The following is an 11,777-nucleotide window of genomic DNA, read 5'->3' as shown; positions in this document are numbered from 1 at the left end:
AATGCCCTTCTGTGTGTTGCTCATGTATTGATCCATGTGCCTGTTTATCTTGGTTGCAATGACATGAGCTTCCATGTTGTGGAGAGACAGGTTATTGGGCAGTAGTTGGATTATTGGCCGGTAGTTGGATGGGATTGCACCCTTTGAGGGATCCTTCTGGATCAGGATCGTTCGCCCTTCCGTTAGCCATTCGGGGTGAGTCCCATCTCTTAGCAGCTGGTTCATTTGTGCTGCCAGGCGCTCGTGGAGTGCGGTAAGCTTCTTTAGCCAGTAGGCATGTATCATGTCAGGGCCCGGTGCTGTCCAGTTGTTCATACCTGAGACTCTTTCTTGGATGTCTGCCACTGTGATGGATACTGGATTCTGTTCAGGGAGGTTGCTATGTTCTGTGCTCAGAGAGACCAGCCACTGGGCATTGCTATTATGTGCTACCTCTTTCTTCCATATACTTTTCCAGTACTGTTCAGTTTCTAGCCTTGGTGGGTCTGCACAGCTGTTTTGACCCTGCCACTGAGCGTACACTTTCGCAGGATGAGTTGCGAACAGCCTGTTTATCCGTCTGGCTTCATTGTTTCTTGTGTACCTCTTTAGGCGGCTGCTCAAGTCTAGGAGCCTTTGTTTGGCAGTTTCCAGTGCTTCAGGTATGGGCATCTGACTGTATCTCTTAGGTACTTGCTTTCTCATTGTACCTCTTTGAGCCTCTGTCAGCTTACTCACATCCTTCAGAGTTGCCTTGATTTTGGCCTCTAACCGTTGCTTCCATGGTGGGTATTGTTTTCTTCCATGGTTGCTCTTATAGCCACACTGCAAAAAACCACCATCTTAATTCAAGAAAAAAGTACTTGTTTTTAGTAGAAATTGACTAGAAATAAGTCAAATTATCTGTCCATGCAGCAAGTAAATTTTACTTAACAAGATGTCTTGATTTAAGTAAAAATATCTAAGCCGTAGTAAATCGGTTAAATCTTGAAATTAGGCAAAAACACTTATTTTAAGCAGTAATTTAAGACAAAAAAAATAGAAACTAGGATATAGGAGCTTGATTAAAATTTATTGCCTACTAAAATTCAGAAAATACATCTTGAAACAAGCTGTTGCAAAAGATATTTTTTCTTGTTTCAATACTAAAAAGAATGATAAATTCACTTTTCGATTCTTTTATTCAACTTACAAACTGAGATTTGTGATACAAATTTACCCAAAGGCACTATGAATACAACTATTTCTTTAACAACACAATTAGAATGCTCATCTAAAGAACAGACATAAACATTGACCTGCAAAAGCAGTTTATCTTCCAACAAATTCTTTACTTTAATGCTCTTTCATGTGGTGGTGATGTCCCACTTGTGAATTGTATCCTGAAGGATCTCTGTCTGAATGACAGAAGGGTGGCCACGCAATTTGTGTAGGTCAGATGTAGTGTATAAAAATATGCCATTTAGAAAATCAGACCCTCGTGAAGCTTTTCTTTTTCAAACGTCACTGGCATCAAACCAATAGCAACGATTCATCTGCTGCCATCGAACACCAAGACTGGACTTGACAGGCCTCTTTTCTGGATGAAGACGTTTGGATCTTCTGTTGACTATAAAGCAGAAAAAACGTTTTTCCTTTAGTATCTCCAATGTAGTAATTTCTTTATGTATCTGCTTAGGGCAAAAATAAAAATTTACCTCCTGAACATGCAGTAAAGCTTCACTAGCACACCCCAGTTTCTTTGATCGAGGTGCCACTGGGGGAAAGAGAATGGGAAGGGCCTTCACCAGAGCAAAGTTGGCTTCCACTGAAACACAATAAAATAAATTTTACTTCTTGAAGAAGAAACACATAGAACCTAGTGTTTTCTGAGAAGAAGCATTCACGCATCTTACTACATGTATCAAAAAGGCATAAACTTACTTTTATCCCTTTTGATTGGTGGCTTTATTGCCTTCTTTCATACTCTGTAAAATGACCCTGGCGCAGCAATCCTCCCATCACATTCTGACTTCCTCAATGAATTCATAGTGGGGAGCAAGGACTCTATGCATTTCTCTAGGCACCTGCAATGACAAACCAAGAGATGAAAAATATATATACATTTAAAATTTTACTTTATACTTTTTACATAATACTTACATGATGCAGTTCTCTGGATAAACATCCACGATGGATGAAGCTCTGGTATCTCCTCTTATGGCTCCACAATCAATGTAAGCTCGTTTGGCCTGAAACTCCAGATCAAAAAACTGTTAAGATCAGCTTGGGCTTCTACTTTTTGTACATTTCCTGCAGAGTTTTATAATGCCTAGCTTGTACTTCCATACTATCCTTATTCACTAGAAGTGATCAAAAATTATGTTTTAATTTCTGCCAACAATAGTAACTCTCAAACTTAAAAATGTTAAAGTCACAATTTTTAATAACAGCAAGTTTTCATTCTAACTTTAAGATCATCAAGCATACATGACAAACAGTCTTTCAAACTGGCCGATTTGGGTGGGAAACTGCCCAATCTAGCAACCCTAGCATAAAACTGAGTTACAGTTGAGCAGTATTGGGCTAGCAATAACTCAAGTTAGCTTACTACAATAGCATACTTCTTAACACTGAAATACATTTTTACTAAACAAAAAATTAATTTAACATATTTAAACAGAACCAAAATCTCATTAATTGTATTTTAAAGTATATTTATGATGTATACAGGATACTTACAAAAAAGTGACGGAGTAGCTAAAATAGTGCTAGCGCAAGCTAGCTAGTTGCTCCGTTAGCCTGCTTCTCAAGATGTTTAAACCCACTTTATAATCTTTACCAGCTGCGTGGAGCGTAATGGTGATTTATTCTATGTCATATAATTTAATATAGCTTACCTCCTTTTATCTTGTCCGCCGAATATTATATTCCTAATTGTTTTTCCTGTTCGTCCTCGTCATGTTCTGGATCATCAGATGTACGTCGCAAATGTGACAAGATGGCGCTGGGTCGGTCACAATATGAAAATACTCAAAGGGTATCCCAAAAATGCAATAAATAGAATTATTTTTTTTTTGTGTTACACTTCCTTATGCCATCATTATGAAAATAAATAAGTTATAAAACAGCATATAACGTGTTGGCTCTACTAGTTTATCTTAAGCAAGTCTTCTGAACATATTAATCCCCCTTCATTTGGTCACAATGGACTTTTCCATTTTTGCTTGTGCCCGCCGGAATGTTCCATTAAAAAATTACGACAAAACATGAAAAATACATATTTTAAAAGATCAAATATTCTACGTAAACCTTGGTTGATATAACAAATAACTTATTTTATTAAGGAAGATAATCATTGTCTGATTTGTACAATCTTTCGATTCAAAATAGATCTTTGCACAAAATATTGAGTTGGTATTGCCCAAACCAAGCGCGGTAGAATTATGATTGCATCATCTGTGGATTGCAAAGTACTGTTTATAATTTAAATTTAAATCAGATAACCATGCTGTTAGAGTGAAGTTGCTTGTTCTCAATATTAACAAATATGTATGTGAAAGGTCACTAATTATCATTTCTGCAAATAAAACAATACTTACTTTTGGACCTACACAAAAGATTTTGTGGTAACAATGGATTGTTGACAAGACAGACAACATTGTCATGAAGCCAGGTTTATGAAACACTGTTTTAACAGAGACCTTCTTGCTTATGAACTAGCTATGCCTAATCTTGCTTACGTTTATAAATGCTGAAAACAAGCTTGGTTATCATATCATTTCAAAATCAGTGTTTTGATCAAATATAATGTTGATGACGATATTGCAGTAAAAACAAAAATACTTATCTATTGTTTATCCTATAAATATTGGATGAGCTATTGAACATCAGTATTTAAGTACATTTTTGGATATCAGATAATATGGTTACATCTAAAATAAACTTAAGACGTTAACCTGTGCTTAAATCAGGCCTGCAGTATTTTTTCTTGTTTTGCATGGAAAATGATTAATTTCTAAATTTACAAACTGATCAAGAAAGGTAATGCATATTTTTGTCTTAAAACAAGTTTAATAAACTTAAATTAGGACGTTTTCCTGTCCTTAAATCAGGCTTGCAGTGTTTTTTTCTTGTTTTGCATGTAAAATGGCTACTTTCTAGATTTACAAACTGATCAAGACAGGTAATGCATATTTTTCTTAAAACAAGTTTAATAATCTTACACGTGCTGCTGTTTTTATCTAAAATTAAGATCAATAAGATTTTACAGCTAGTTTTAAGATTAATAATCTTAGGTAGATTGACAAAATTTGCAGTGCAAGCATCTCAAGGATCACTGCTGCTGAAGTGTAAACCACTTCATTGGTTTCTGTGATTGTTGTGGTAGGAATTGCCCTCAATGCTTCATTCACAGTTTCCATAAGACTTTCAGGCGGTACATTACTTAACCGTTGTAGCTGGTGTCGGGGTTGCCTAGTGTTCATTCTAGACATGATCTTGTCTTTCACATTCTGTTAAAATGCACATAATTTCCGTAATTTCCGGACTACAAGCCGCTACTTTTTTCCTGCGCTCACAGCCCTGCGGCTTATTCTGTGACGCGGCTAATTTATGGATTTGATTGGCGGCCGCCATGTACGTACATTCGGACTCAGTGAATGGTTTTGTATGCGCCATCCACCACCAAGCACAAGTCATTTTTTTAACACACCTCTGAGCAGCCAAACAGCATGGAGGTCACTTCAGGTCTTAGACACTTCAGTCATGGTTCAACAAAAAGAAACACGCATGCCCGGCCGCATCCCAGAATCCTTTGGTGCCATTAGACCCAACGTGCACTTGATCGCCGCTACAATATGATAAAGCTTTCAAGTTAAAAGCAATCGTTAAAAGCAGCGTGAAAAAATCCCCCATCAGTAAATGGAAATGCCGGTCAGCTGCGTGACGGAGAGAACAGCGCATGCTCAGAAGTGTATTTACCTCTGAGTCATAGTGACTCGGCTGGCTGCACGTAAATATGTGTGAATAACATCAGCCTTTATTTTGTCGGGACACGACTGGAAACACAAATCCATTTGGTCGTTTGTACGGTTTCTGACTGAGCGGAATTTTGCATTGAAAAGCTCACAGCCACCATGTGAGCTTTTCGGATAGGAAGGGGAGACAAGGAGCCCGCTTAGCGAGCGCGGAGCGCAGAGGCGTCCGGGGAGCAACAAGTGTTTGTTGTGAAAGGAAGCTTCTGACGAACGCGCCGCGCTGAGGCGCGCGTATCGCGCTGAGGCGCGCGCTATTTTACTGATGTTTTTTAACCAGCCCCGTTAGTACCATAATGCTGCCGCGACACAAGTGGAAGGAGAGCTGTTCCTTTTCACCCCTCCATGCACTGCTGCTCCTTGCTCATTCTTAAACACGAACAACAGTGTGGCGAGCCGGGCGTTGGCCCTGCCTTTAGCCCCTAAGACTCATGGGAAATGGGGGATCGCGGATGTAAATTTCCTCATCATAACTGAGGGATGTAATTTTGATTATATGGTTACTGTTAGTAATTTTATGTATGATACCTAGTTTGTCAATAAGTTAAAAAAAAAATAAAAAAAAAATAAAATAAAAAAATCCATAACTGAGGAACTTGTGAACAGAATAGAGGTGCATGCTGTTTCAGATGTGGGGGTAATTAGATACATGAGCTTGAGACAAAGCCAGTACCTGCCCACAGTGTGGTAATGAGCCATGCACACTCTGGTAGTCAGGACGTGCTTTGTCGAGGCAGCAGCTTGTATACTGATGCGGCTTGTTTATGTACTAAAATATTTAAGCACGTTAAAATTGGTGGGTGCGGCTTGTAATCGGGTGCGCTTTATAACCCGGAATTTACGGTATATATATATATATATATATATAAATAAATATATATATATATATATATATATATATATATATATATATATATATATATATATATATATATATATATATATATATATATATATATAGACAATTTTTATTTATATATTTATTTTGTCGTGGCAGCAATGTAAATAGAAACAAGAACGAAGGCCCTGCCTTGAACAACCTGTAGGTCATATTTTTTTGATTGAAGCATTGTGACTGCTTGAACATACATGGTTTGGAGCTTGTCAGCTGTTAAGATCCCACAGTTCCTTTATTTTATCTTATTTTTCAAAGGAAACTGGTTTTGATTGCAAATTTCTCATGTTATCACACAAAGCTAAACAACATTACAAACCCGGGTACACTTGGACTGAAAGGTCGTTTCACTTCACACCACAGTGGTCAGAAGAGTGGGCTGTTTGTAGAAAACATTTTGGCTCTCATCTAAAGCAAAGAGGATTCTCATCCAACCCGAGAGGTTGGAAACACTCTGCTTCACCTCTTTTACTTTTGAAATGCTCATTTTAAGCCTCTTTCTAATACTTACTGGTATTTTTCTTTCAGATATTTTTTGTCTTGCTATGTCATGCCCAAACTATTTTTTTTAATTTTGCATTTAATTTTATTTTTAGCATCGCCATTATTCATCACAACCCTTTTTTTGTGATTGTCATGTTAAATGTTGATAGAACTTCAGCAGTGGTAATGTGGAATTTAAATTTGTTGGACTTTTTGAAAATGTATATAAATTCCTCTACCAGACAGAGGGACGGACAGACATAGAGATGTGTTGTACAGCAACAGCTCCTTTGTTTTTTAAATGTTCAGTTAGAGATCATACCACCAACTCCTCCAATTCCCCCGTTCTCTCCCTTGATACATGCCACAATTGCAATGTCATCAGAGAATTTCTGCATGTGGCATGTACCAGAGTTGTAGAAGAAGTCAGTGGTGCAGAGGCTGAAAAGGAAAGGCCAAAGGACTGTACCTTGTGGAGCCCCTGAGCTGCTGGTCAGCATAGGGGACCTGCAGTTGCCCATCCTGACAAACTGTGGTCTGTTCAAAATATAGTCCAAAATCACATTTATTTGAAGAATGCAACATTCAAAAAAGAATATAAGTGAGTGGCATGTATGTTTAGAATATCGGTAGTTTGGGAATTTTAGTAGTATGAAAGATTGCATAAATGTGCTCAAAATTAACGATGTTGACAAAAACTTCCAACCACATTGCATCTTTTTTTTTGCAAAACATGCAAAGTAAAACTATGTAGATGCAAACAAATCAATTTAGCACATGCAGTGTGATACATCAAATTCCTCGATTTGCATTCTTAGTGTGCATGTTTAAAAAATAAAAAATAAAGGTACAAAATAGCATAGTTTTACACATAAATGGATAGAGCTATTTTTGCAAAGAAGAGTAAAATATGACACAAAGGAATGAAGAGCGGAGCAGCTGCTCCATTGTGTGCTTCAATATTCAAATAACCCAAATCACACCAATGAAATCCCGCGGCTGCTGGACTGATGCACCCTGCCTGACGCTCAAAACACGCCATTGGACCTTTGATCGTGTCTGTACATTGACTGCGTATGAATCACGTTCGGTGTGAACGTGGCTTCAGGATCACTCATCATGGTGTCCTCATATACTGTAAAACAAGAATGCCCAGAACTTCCTGTCTTATATGGCTATGGGCTTTTCGCCATTTGAAACAGTGTGCATTTTCCTTCCACCTGTTTTCATCTGTCCAAATGTCAATTCTACGAAGGGCTGCTGTTTATTGTCTGTCAGTCTGTCTGTCTGTTACAGCAAGTTGCAGAAGGAAACCCAGAAGCAAGAAGATGCAAACCAGAAGGTTGGTTTAAAGTTTACCACTAAAATTCTCTACAGCTGTGAGACAAAACTTGGGAAAACTAAACAATAACCAAAATCTGAAAATCTTCAGAAATAGGCTGCAAACAAACTACAGAATCTCATACAAATCTACCAAGTACTTGGACTACTAAATGTAACTAAATTTTATAAATTATTTAACCAAAAAGCAGGCAGCTGATACAAGTATGGCGTTGGGCAACCAGGATCAGCCCCAGCCAACCTGTACGGAAACACACCAGAGAACAAAATGAATACCACAGCCCAGACACAATCCATAGCACCTGGTGGAGGACACTCTTCATGTTTCAAGATGAGCCAGGGTGGGTCAACTACAGATCTTCCTCTTAGCCTACATTTAAGTGACCAATTGCAATGAAAATTTATGCAAACTATAAACCTGATTTGTTAACTTTACTTGAAAAAAAGCATGCAAACCAACTGCACTTAATACCAGAGTTCAGACTACTTGCTATTAATGTGTGTTCTGGCAACTAATGCTTACGAAATAAAATATACTTATACCCAAGTTGTTGTGACTAAGACAAACCAGTACAAAGGACTTGGCTAATTTCCCTATTGTTTAAGTGATTATTAATCAGAAATACGAGTTCAGAATATTAACTTTCTTAATGTAAAATGTACTATTCTCCCATTCCAAATAGCCTAATTTTTTAAGTTTGGTTGACAACACTGAGATTCTACTCAACCAAGTTTTTCCAGTTTCATTTCTCCAACAGATAAGTTAACCTTACGTAAAAAAAGCAGGAAAACCTATTGCACTTAAAATAGTAAGTTCTCTGAACTCTGGTGTTGTGTGTTCTACCAACTAATGGTAACAAAGTAAGATACGTTTATGCCCGTTATTGTGACAAAGACAAACCAGTACAGAGTAGTTGCAAATGTGCCCAGTGTTTGCTATTGTTAAAGTGAATATTCCTGAGAAAAATAAGTTCAGAAAACTGTTTTTCCTGTCAAATGAACTATGAACTGTCCTATTCTGCCATTCCAAAGAGCCCAATGTTTGTAAGTTTGGTCAATAAAACCCAGATTCCATATAACCAGGTTTTTCTAGTTTCTATTACTGTAACATCAGTCAAATTTAATTATATAACAATGCAAACTGAACTAAAATCCCTTCCAATGTTACAGTAAATCAGTAACACATTTATCAATCAATTAAATATAAGAGCAATAAAAAGGGTCGATCAGGGTTTTACCCTGCTTTACCCTCCGGTCACGCCAACGAGCCTCTGCCGATTCAAGCCACACCACGAACCGCTGCCGATTCAAGATGATCCACCAGTGACGCCACGGGCCGCAGACACGTTCCATCATCTTCGTGGGATCCCCTCGGACGTTACAAACATCTACAAAACCAAGAACTGAATATTGAAACTCTTAACTCACCATCTTACTCACCTGTGTTTTCTTCCGGGTTCCAGCGTCTAAGTATGTTTTCCCCGCTAGCCATGACAGTTTCAGCCTGCGGTGTGAACGTAGCCAAAGAGGCTGATGCCTGGTCCGGTGATCCGCTCAAAAACCATGAAGCATAAAGAAATTCAAAATATTAACTTTTTTATTGTGAAAAAAGAAGGTAATTAATTCAACTTATGATATTGTGATCAAAAAGAAAAAGAGCAAGGAATCAAGAAAAAGCACAAAAGCGATCAACAAAAAAGTACTGCAACCAAGCTCACTCCCCTATGACGGAGTTTTAGGGCCACCAAAAAAATAAAAATAAAGTAAAATTACGAGATTTTATCTCGTAAATTTAGGAGATAAAACTTGTAAATTTACAAATTTTTATGTCCTAAATTTACGACTTAAAATCTCGTAAATTTGCGAGAAAAAAGTCATAGATTAACAAGGAGAAAACACAAAAGCTGTCTGTTTATCGGAGCCTAGCTTGAAGATGAAATATGTGGAGCCTTTTGTGAAGCTTTATTTCCGGATTATTATAGGTTTAAAACAAAGAGATTCTGAACCTTTTGATGACTCAAAATCAGATTATTGTCAGTGGGGCTGGCTTTCCGGGGTTGGGTGTCGGTAAAGCGGAGTTTTATATGTAAAATAAGGAGCGCAGAGACACGTTTGGCTGTAGAGAACCGCTGCAGCCTTTATTGTCCTTTTCATTCACACCCTGAAGTTCATCTGTGACCTTACGTCATGAACCTGTCATCTGAACACCAATGCGGAAGTAAACAGTGTTACATACGCCCCTTCCTCCAGATGAAACCTCCGTTTCAACATAAAACAATAAATAGGAATGAAAATAGTCTGTTATATTAGCATTACAACGTTGAAAAAGGCAAAAGTGCTCCTCCTCGGACGGAAGCGTCACACAAAAGTAGAGATCTGGGGCCTCATTTATAAAAATTTGCGTAGGATTTGCGTCAGAAGTGGCGTACGGATGAAACATAGGACGTGCGTACGCACAGAAATATTCGGATTTATAAAACCGTGCGCACGCACATCCTACGCATCTTTCCCTTAATAAATCACAACCAATTCTAAATGCAGCGCAGCTTTTGCGGCTTCATGACACGCCCATAGTTGCCAATAAATAGTCCGTGAAACGCCCACAAATGAATATTCATTGATTACGAAACCATGGAACACACCGAGAGGAATTGAAAAAAACGTGACTTCACTCAATGTGAAGTAGAAGTTATCGTTGGCGAGGTGGAAAAGAGGAGAAAAGTGTTGTTTGGAGGGCACAGTGTGGGCATTACTAATGCCAAAAATGCACGTGAGCGGCAAACGGCGGCAGACGCCGTAAATGCTGTAGCCTCACAACCTCGGACCGTGGCCGAAATAAAAAAAGAAATGGTCGGACATCAAAGTCGAGGCAAAAAAACCTCTGGCGCTGCATCGCCAGAGTGTGTCTGCCACGGGGGGGGGGGGGGGGGGGCACCGGAGCTACCCCCTCTTGATGACAGACTGGCGGCAATAATTGGGGAATCCCTTAAGTGGAGTGTTGACTGAGGCGCAGGGGGAACACCGACGCGCCAGATGCACCGGGTGACACATCCCCAAAAGCCTGCAGAGGCTCGAGGAAGTCGGAACCGGCTCATAAGCCACTCGTCCTCGTTTGCCAGCAAGTCTTCTTGCTGTCTAAAGATGCGTTCTCTCCGAATTCTTCCATTTGCCACATCTTCTAAGAGCCCAAGATCAGCCATTGTGCGTCATTACGCATTGTGATGGGGCATTTTATTTCCATCTATTTAATTACATCTGACAAGCTACAGATGTCGGTACTAATCCACGTGGAAATGGGAAATTGTTCCGCGCAAATGTAATTTCTTGTTGCTTTCTGAATGGTTGAGACATACTCCATACATTGTTTTATCAAAAATAAAACAAACTAAAGGCACGAATACATGCATGAATACCATAATTCCATAGCTTATGAAGAAATGTTTTAATATGAAAACAACTTTCCCCAGTGGACAATTAATGCATCTCTCTCTATCTATCCATCTGTCTGTCTGATTGCACCTATATCTGCTCCGCCAGACGGACACACTGACGAGAATATCAGTTTTGTACATTATTTCGTTCTGTTAACTATATTATTTATGAGGATGAATTGCACAACATGCCAATGTTGCAGAAAATATTTCACTTTTCTTTTTGCAAATATGTGTTCATTTTAATTTCTGTTGTACTTTTCGTTTGATTTCTTTTGTTTGTTTCACTACTGATCGATCAAACGGGTGTTCATGTAGGCTGTTAATTGTAAGACTTGCTTTGTGAAGTCTTCGTGTTATTTATGAGAGGCAGTATTGTCATTTTCACTTTCACGTGTTTCTTCCATCTGCCGACGGTGTCGCCGTTTCTCATTTCACCCGTTTTTGTGCGTACGCCTGGGTCAGAGCTTGCGTGGAGGACCGCACATTTTCCCGTCAAGTTTGCTTTTTATAAATCTCAACTATTGCGTAGAGAGTGGCGTACGCCTTCTTTTGTGCGTACGCAACGTTTATAAATGAGGCCCCTGGTCTTTGGTGGAGGAAGAAAGGATTCAAGTGGACAGCAGCTGCAGG

At 38.8% G+C, this 11,777-nt stretch overlaps 1 long non-coding RNA gene across 1 annotated transcript; it reads right to left on the bottom strand.

Annotated features, from left to right (window-relative positions):
• Window positions 1–1,246: 1,246 nt before the first annotated feature.
• Window positions 1,247–3,190, bottom strand: LOC111948846. The gene is made up of 5 exons (XR_002874841.1): window positions 2,859–3,190; window positions 2,122–2,216; window positions 1,903–2,045; window positions 1,677–1,786; window positions 1,247–1,588 (listed from the first exon to the last, which is right to left on the bottom strand). It is a non-coding gene; the product is annotated as an uncharacterized LOC111948846 (long non-coding RNA).
• Between the last annotated feature and the right edge of the window lie 8,587 nt (window positions 3,191–11,777).

Source organism: Oryzias latipes, chromosome 15, assembly GCF_002234675.1.
Source record: "Oryzias latipes chromosome 15, ASM223467v1".
Classification (NCBI taxonomy): domain Eukaryota; kingdom Metazoa; phylum Chordata; class Actinopteri; order Beloniformes; family Adrianichthyidae; genus Oryzias; species Oryzias latipes.
The sequence above is the reverse complement of the archived record's forward strand: the minus strand, read 5'-3'. Positions and strand labels throughout refer to the sequence as shown.